Raw genomic sequence first — 8957 nt, forward strand, 5'->3', positions numbered from 1 at the left:
GCCAGGTTCAAAGAACAGCAAGAAGACCACAGCATCTAGAAAGCAGTGAGCAAGGAGAAGAGCAGCAGAAAATGAGAGAGGAAAGGTGGATAGGGACCACTATGTGTTGAAACAAATAGACGGGTATTATAAGGACACTGCGTTTATTCTGAATACATTGAGAAACCGTGTAAGGATTATAAGCAAAATATTTGTTTTAATTATGTTTTTTTAAATTATTTTTTTTAAAGATAACATTTGTTATTGGAGAAAAAGAAGTGGAATGGACAAAATTTGTTTTCCACCTCAATAAATTACTGTTAGTTTAACATAATTGTTAGGATGGCAGCAGTGGAGATAGTGAAAATTTGACAAACTCTGGGTATATTTTAAAAGTATAACTAAAAGGATTTTGGATGGATAGACCATGGAGGAAAAGAGAGCACTCAAGAAAGATTTCTAGATATTAGCATAGCCCTTGGGTAAATGATGGTGCCATTTCTAAAATGAAGAAATCTGAGAAACAGGCATATTTTTAGGATGAGGGCAGAGATGGTGAGGAAAGCAACTACAGAATTATATTTTGTCATATTAAGTTTGATATATCAATTTGACCACTGGATGATGTCAAGGAGGCAATCAGACATTTAAGTCCAGAGCACAGAGAGAATTTAAGTCTGTAACTAAAGACTGAGAGATCATCACTAAAGATGCAATTTAAAGCCAGAGGACTGGAGAAATGATCTATGGCATACATGCAGATGAGAACTAGAAGAGGGTTGGAGAATAAACTTTGGTGCACTCCAACATGAATAGATCAGGGAAGCAAAGGAGAGGAATAGGACCCACCAGAAAAGTAACAGTGTCTGTTGGGGGAGAGGGGGCGCGAGCAGGCAGAGGGGAGTGGGGACGGTGGGCGGGGAGCAGAGACACAGAGATAGCAGAGCTCGGAAAATCATATACGAAAGGTATTCCAAGGTATTCTAAATCATACAGGGGGAAGCAATCAATTGTATCAAATATTGTGAAGTCATGAAGTCAAATGAGAATTAACTATTAGACCTGAAAAATGGATGACTTTGTCAAGAGTATTTCAGTACAGAGATAGAGATGAAATCTGATCCTGTGAAGGGACAAATGAAAAGATGAGCAATAGAAAATGCTTTTAAAAAATTCTGCAATAAAAGAGACTAAAGGTGTACAGTCAGGGGGCATAGGGGCATACGGATTTGTTTCTTTTTAATGGATGTTTTTGCAGTACATTTGTATGTAGATGGTAATATTTTGGTATCAAAGATAATATTCACTAATCTATGAGGCAGATTCATTTTCTAAAAATGATTACAATATTTACCATCCTACATGCTACACTGCAATGTGACCTTAACACTCTTATCAAGCAGTGGGGTTTATATCCCTTCCCCTCAAATTTGTGCAGTTTGTGACTGGCTTTTAATCAAAAGGATCAGCAGAATGAATGCTGTGTGAAGCATCTTGCTGTTCTGAGACTAGAGACAGAAAAGAAATGAAACATACTCCTTGATCTCTGGAACACTCCCATTGTACTCCTAAACTGTTATGTAAGCATTTTGATTGACCTAAAGCTACAGAGCTCTAAGGAAGCCCATAGGAACTCAGGCAGAGACATCACAGAGAGAAGTCTTGAGACTATATGAAGTAAAAGAAACAGTTGGTCAATCCCTACCTTCTGAGCCAGGCCTTGCTCCATCTGTGCTAGTTTCAGCCATGATCTTACAGCAGTCACACAAGAGATCTCTTGTGCAGAGCCACCCAGCTGATCATTTCCCAAATGCCTCATCTACAGGATCTATAAAAGATAACAAAATACTTACTTTAAAACACTGAGTTTTTGAGTGACATTATGCAGCAATAATATTCAAAATAGAAAAGAAAAGGAAAAAAATTGTGGGATTAATTTTACTGAATATGTCAGAAGGATGGGAATCCAATGCATAAATGTAGAATTCATCCATGGGAAAAGGTAGTAAGCAATAATTACATATCCAGATGCATGGAGTGGACAGATCTCATGGGGAGAAAATGAGGTATTTGTCTTCTGATTATTTCTATTTTCTCAGCGCTATAAAAAGAGAGCCATCAGCTCAGCGTGAGAAGGTGAAAGGGATGCTGAAACTGTAAGGAAAGAGGAAAAGATGTGAAATAATCTTTTTAAAGAATGAGAAAATGAATTGATTAAGGAACTAGAGTAAGACAGAAAGGCCGTCCTGAGGAAACACATGAGGCTTGTGATTATGATTTTAAAATAAAAGCAGTGAGTGCTTCTGTTTTTCCTCCAGCTGTGTTTGGCTGCTATGGTGCACATACTCCTGAAAGGAGAGCTTACCCAGTGTTGGCATCTTACTAGGCAATATGGAAAAAGAGAGAGGCAAGGGAGTTAAAGTGAATTCAAGGGATTATCATGGTGATAATGATAAACCGTGTAATATAATCTGGATAAGAAAAGAGGTGAAGATTTGTGGGGTTATATTGGTAGATTAGAAAAGTAGCATGTCAGAGATACTTATGAATTAAAAGAATTGTGGGAGGCATGAAGAAATAAGTGAGCCAGAAATATTTGACGATCAGTGAGTAGAATCCCTGAAATTGAGATTGTGGAAATTTAAATTCTTCGTAATGACAAGTTCAGAGTATGACCAAGGAGATGGGTGGTTAAGGATAAGTGAAGGACACGGCCATTAGGGATAAAGCAGTCAGGGAACTGAGGATCCAGAGTATTAGACAGAGTGCTTATCTGGTTGTTTCAGATACTAAGAAAAATAACAGACATAGTGAAAACAATTACTAATGTCTCCAGGGCATGAGAAGATATAAATGGGAATTTTGAAGATGAGTGTTCAAGAAGTGTAGAAGATGCTATAGTCATGTGCTTCAAACAAATTAAGCGTTTTGACAAAAAGAAACAGACGGGGTCTGGAAAAGACAACGAGAAACAAGGAGGACATCCAATCTACCTCTGAGTCCTGTGGAATATGGAAAAAAAAAAAGATGACATCATTCAGAGAGCTATTTTCTAAAAGGATATCTGGGCTTCCTTTATAGCAAAAGTTAATGAAATATTAAGAGCAAAAGATATAGGGAATTTTGTAGAGAGTACAGTGGAAGAGTATGGGCAAATGGAAACAAGAGGGAGATTAATTCAGATTAGGGAATACAGAGGACTATGTGAAGCTAAAATCATGATGGATGTCCTAGGAAGCTTGGGCTTGAATTTCTGCCCAAGATAGGGCAATGATGAAATTAAATCGATTTCTTAGGAAATGTGAGGAATCAACTTGATTCCTCCTTGGGACTGGTCTGTTCAATATCAAGTGATGTGGCAAGTGATGGGGATAAAGTGTGACAGTCTTATCAAAAGCACGTGGAGCTCTGGAGCTTCTTAAAATCCTGCTCTAGCCAGTGTCAAAGCTGTGGAATCATAGTCTTACCAAAGCACAAGGACTTCTTTGGGACTGCCTAAAATCCTGCTACAAGTACTGTTGTGACAATATGAGGGGCAATCTTACCACAGTCAAATGGAGCTTTGGGGCCTAAAGAAGTTTAGACATGATAGACTCAAGAACAAGTGTGGAAGATATTAGCCTTGAATAGAAAAGTTTTTGTTTTGTTTTGTTTTGTTTTGTTTTGTTTCCCTAAAGCAGAGGAAATAAATAAAGAATAACTAAACATGTGTAGAAATTTTGATGTTGAGAACTGAGAATTCTATGAGAGTCAATTAATCTCAGAAAAGTAGTGGTTAATAATGCTTGCCACAATGTAGAAATTGAATACAAATTTAAGAGATTAAATAATCATTTGGAAATTGTTGTGGGGTATAGAAAGATAAAAGAAAGGTATATATGTATTGCCAAGAATTAAGCATGAACATGTAGATGGCAAGAATGACATCTTCCCTGATCCTGCATGATGTACTCATTCTAAGCTATGGCATGAAATTACCTAAGAAACTATTTTAAAAGGAAAAGGTGATCATTGACATTTTATCTTTACACCTTTTATCTGACTATAAATGTGATATTATTTTCTAGTTCCAGGGTTTACCCAAGTTGGAAAATATTTACTATATATTCCTATTCAAGTTATATCATTCGATATTCTAGAATAGGAACTCCCGGCAGTCTGGGAAAATATTTTATCATTTTAGTAGCAACATCTATTATTATAGCATTGGATACCTAATAGGTACGCATAAATGCTAACTAGAAATACAATTATACATATATATTTGAGACACATTCCAAGAGAATAATGTACATCTATGATTTAACAAAAATAGACTAACATAAACATTTCTGGTTTCATGTAAATATTCTAGTACTTTCCTACTTGTTATACATGTGTATATTATATAGAACATAATATATATATAATAATGAAAAATCTCATATAACAACCAACCTTTTATCAGTGCTAGTAATTATTACTTGCATGCTCATCCACCATAATGGCAAGAAACTACTATGAAGGGAAAATAGTATTGTCAGTGTTCTTTAAAAATAAAAACCTATTGTACTGCAAGATTTTAATGCACAGGTGTTACCTAATGTGCTGTAAATATGTACAGCAGACAATATCAGAACAAGCTATTTCATTTCCATGGTAACATCAGGGTCACGATGGAAGGTGCTGGTTAAAAATGGATTCTTTTCATTAGGACCACACAATGGGAGGGGACAATTAGACTGAATAGAATGCCAAATGAATTTAGCAAAAATACAATAAAGCTGTCTCTCTATTTTTACTGTAAATATATAAGAAGCAAAATACAAATAAAATGCTTTGTTTGATACATTCCAGCCTATTTCAATAGATAATTCTACAACTCTCAAATTTCAAATGTTACATTAAATATTTTATGATTTCCTGCCTGGACTGAATAGAAAAATAGTAGACAAAACAAAGTTTTGTTTTGATTGTTGAGATCACTCAAATTCCATCTAGCAAACAAAATTGTGAACTTTATCACTGTTCAGTGGTAGAAAAAAAAATTCAAAACGTTCAATTAAAATTTAAATAAGCACAATATAAAATTAATAAATTAAACCATAAAATATAAATTTTCCCCACTCAACTGGGGCTGTTATTGGTCAAGATTGAAATACTTCTTTTTAAAAACATTCATGTATTTGCTGGATATTCTGATACTCTCTGGCACCAAAAAATGTACTTCAAAGTGAAAACTGTATCCATCTTCAGAGGTTTTGCTTACACAATGCTAAATATCTGCATATTTTGATGAATGACTGGCTTTCTAATTCATGAGCTGACAGGAAATGCACCATTAGTTGTTATCCTAAGCATTGAGAATACTAATTCAGTATGCATATCAGACATCAGTGCGCTTCTTGTTTAGGGTACATCTTATCATCTAAGATTAAGTTGATTTTATTTAGATTATACCCACAAATAAAGAATAATTATACCGCTGTGTGACAGGAAAGAATCTACTGTTAAAGAAATCTGCTAAGACAAAATTAACTCCCTGGATGACCTTCATGGTTTAGGGGGAAAGAGCACAAGAATAAGAATGAGAGGCCTGTATCAAACCTCTCTCACTAAATAGCAACGTCAGTTCTGTCAAGTCATTTAAAGGATCTGTGCCTCTGTTTCTTTGTATATAATATAGTCTTGAAAATTCTTGATTTATACATCTCTAGATACAGTGATATGATTAGTGACAGATTAGGAGTTAAGAGTTTAAGCTCTATAGACCTGATTTGAATCCTAATTATCACTAATTTGTTATAAATTTAGGCAAGCTTCAGTTTTCTCAACTGTAAATTGTTGACAATCACAATATCTGAACATTGAGAAAATAAATCCTGAATGCTTAGCACAGTACCTAGAACACGGTAAACAACCAATAAATGTGCATTTGGGAGAATCAAAAAGAAAACATGTTCAAAGCAGCATGGGAAAGAAGAGGGCCATAGACTCCATCATTCTTCAAATTTGAGATGCCAAAACATGTAAATCACACCCCATTTTCCAAACCTGCAGAGGTTAAAATGAACAAACTATCATTAGCACTGGCATAAATAATACACAAAATTCTATTAAACAAAAGGTATAGATATGCTCCTTCCTGCCTCTACTTATCTTTATGTTCCTTTCTTAATTTTTATTAACAGCTGTCCAGAGATAGCCCACAAGTCCCCAGAAATCAACCCACGCTCCTTCACCAAAGAGATCAAACTGGAGGTCAATTGCGACCTACATATATGCTTTCTCTAGTGTCACAGTACTTAAAAAGAGTACCCCAAAACTAAAAATTTGGAGTTTTCAAATAAAACTGAGATTCCTGGCTTAATAAAAAATTAGAAACCTAGTAGCCCACAGCACACATACCCACATGGCACAGTCTGCTGAAATATAAAAGCAGATGTCCTCTGCTGAAAAGCATCTCATGGTTCTCATCTCTCATTATTTCTCTTGATACTGAGGCCCAGTATCACTCACCATTTATGGTCCTAATGTCACAAATTATTTTTCTTATGGCAAAGAAACAGCTCTCTCTGTCCTCATGCCTCTATCAAAAGCTAGAATAAGAAAGTTAAACCTTTAGGCTACAAGTTTAAAAAACAAAAGAGTGACAAGTATTTTTGTGGATTTGAAGACTTGCAGGGATATATTTTTTAAACTTATTGAAGTAAAAATGTATGTATAGAAAAGGATACAATCCAATGAATAATCATAAATTGAATTCATCTATGCAACTAATACCCAGATCAAGAAACAAAGCATTATCAACACCTCAGAAGCCCCTTTGTGCCTCCTTCCATCCACTATTCCCATAAGGGAACTGCTATCCTAACTTCTAATGGCACAAACTTGCTCTATTTGAACTTTATGAAAATGAAATCATTCAGAATGTATTTCTATATGTCTGTCTTCTTTTGCTCATTTTGTTTGTGAGATTCATTCATATGTTTACATGAAGTTATAATTCCACTGCTGTATTTTGAATGTGCAAACAAAGCTTATTCATACCTTATATCACCTGCCTAGCCGCTATTGGCAACTGAGTTTGGCTCCCTAATCTAGACATAAATCTTTAAGAAATCTTTCCCTTTACAATGTTCTACACATCTCAAAATTCATTGGCCTTTCCACAACCATTTACCTCGCTGCCTAGTGATTTAAATTTTAAATAGTCCTCCTTGCTCATGCACAGATAAAATTACAACAATCACTTACTGATTTGATCCTCTTATCCATCACCAAACTCGCTCCCTTCCATTTCAAAGATGCCTAAAACATCTTCAACTGCCAAAAAGAAAAGTACAAGATTTTCTATTGCCTGCCTGCTGTAGGTTCTTGACAAAGAAAGCGTGGTGTTCAGATATCACAGTTTCTTTCTTTATAAAATAGCCTAGAATCAGTGCTTAGTGAGCAAAAGAATTAGATATATTAAAATAACCTTTTGATTAATTCTAAATGATAAAATATTTTCCATCTAATATGCAGCCATCTTCAGTTACTGATACCACATAACTAATTACCTAAGTCTTTTCAGAAGAATAAAAGCAGTGATTCGTAACCACAAATTTACAATCTGTCCATTTACTAGCTAACAAAAAATCTTTTTCTTAAGACACCTGTACAATGTATATGTGTGCTTTTAAGTGTTCCTTTGGAAAAGTCAATGTTATGATTCAACATAGCATTTGGGGAACAAAGAGAAAAAGACTGCATTTGCTATGAACCAAGAATAATTTCACTGTAAGTCTTCTATTTCATATTTTTCTCTTGAGATTTTTCAATAGGCTGTTAAAGCTGATGGTGAGCAAGAAACTAATCCAAGAAATAAAGAAAGCCAAGGGGAAAAAATAATAATAATGGACAGTTGTGCTTGATTGTTTCTATGGTCAGAGCATCCTCCTGAGTGACAGATAATTCATCTTCTGTCAGTTTCTATTGCCTAGAGATCATTCTGAGCATTGTTATCAGCAAAACCTCCACAAAGTAAAGAATTTTCAAACAGGAAACCAGATGTGATGGGGTCAAGCCCTGCATGTGATAGGGATATTTGGGTTAATGATGATTGATGCCATATCACATTTCATAAAGTATACACTTGCCAAATCAGGTGTTTCTGCCATCACAAAGGAGCAGTTGCTGAATGCCTTTACAGCAAAGCACCAAGGTCAAGGAGGAAGGAGTAAATACAAAAGAACCCACTTCCCCTAGAAAGGTGGCATAATAAAATGAGAATAACCACATACATTATTATTTTGTTTGGAGAGTATTTTGTTTACCCTGGTTCTCTAAATTAAGTAAATACAATGTCATGATTTTATCAAAATCAATAATTAAAATGGTGAACTATTATTTTTTAAATAACAAATTTGGTGATTTGAGACAAAAAATGTCAGTCACATAAAAATATGTGTTTATCAAACAGCACTCTCTTTTATTTGATGGTACATATAAAAGGAGTGGTTTTATTATCACTTCTGCTTTAGTAAAAAATAAGTTTTTCTCTGATTTGTATAATATTTTAATATGGGTGCATATTTACATGCTATAAAGAAATAACTTCTAAACATGCTCAAGGGGAGAATAGCCTTTACTACTTAATCTTAGAAATAAATCTTTGTAAAACAATTATATTATTGTTTTAGAATTTGATGTTTTCAAAGAATTATGAATATTGCAACTCTCCTAAAGTATATCTGGAAAAGTTTAATAGTTATTATTAAGTTGATGGTTTTACAAGGCTCTTAAAGTATTCTTGGTTTTTTACAGCTATTGGTATAATATCAACTTTTCCAAAATAGACATATTATAAAGAAGCATATAGTCAGAATTGGAGTAGAAACCTGTGTGTTTGGCTTTACAATTCCTTTTCTACAATCAAGGCCTGCCTGGTAGAAAGAAATTGGGAGAAGAAATACTTCTGAAAGCCTAAGTGCTAAATATAAAAAAAAAAAAAAAAA

The sequence above is a fragment of the Pteropus vampyrus genome, unplaced genomic scaffold (genome assembly GCF_000151845.1).
Source record: "Pteropus vampyrus isolate Shadow unplaced genomic scaffold, Pvam_2.0 Scaffold57, whole genome shotgun sequence".
In the NCBI taxonomy this organism is placed as follows: Eukaryota; Metazoa; Chordata; class Mammalia; order Chiroptera; family Pteropodidae; genus Pteropus; species Pteropus vampyrus.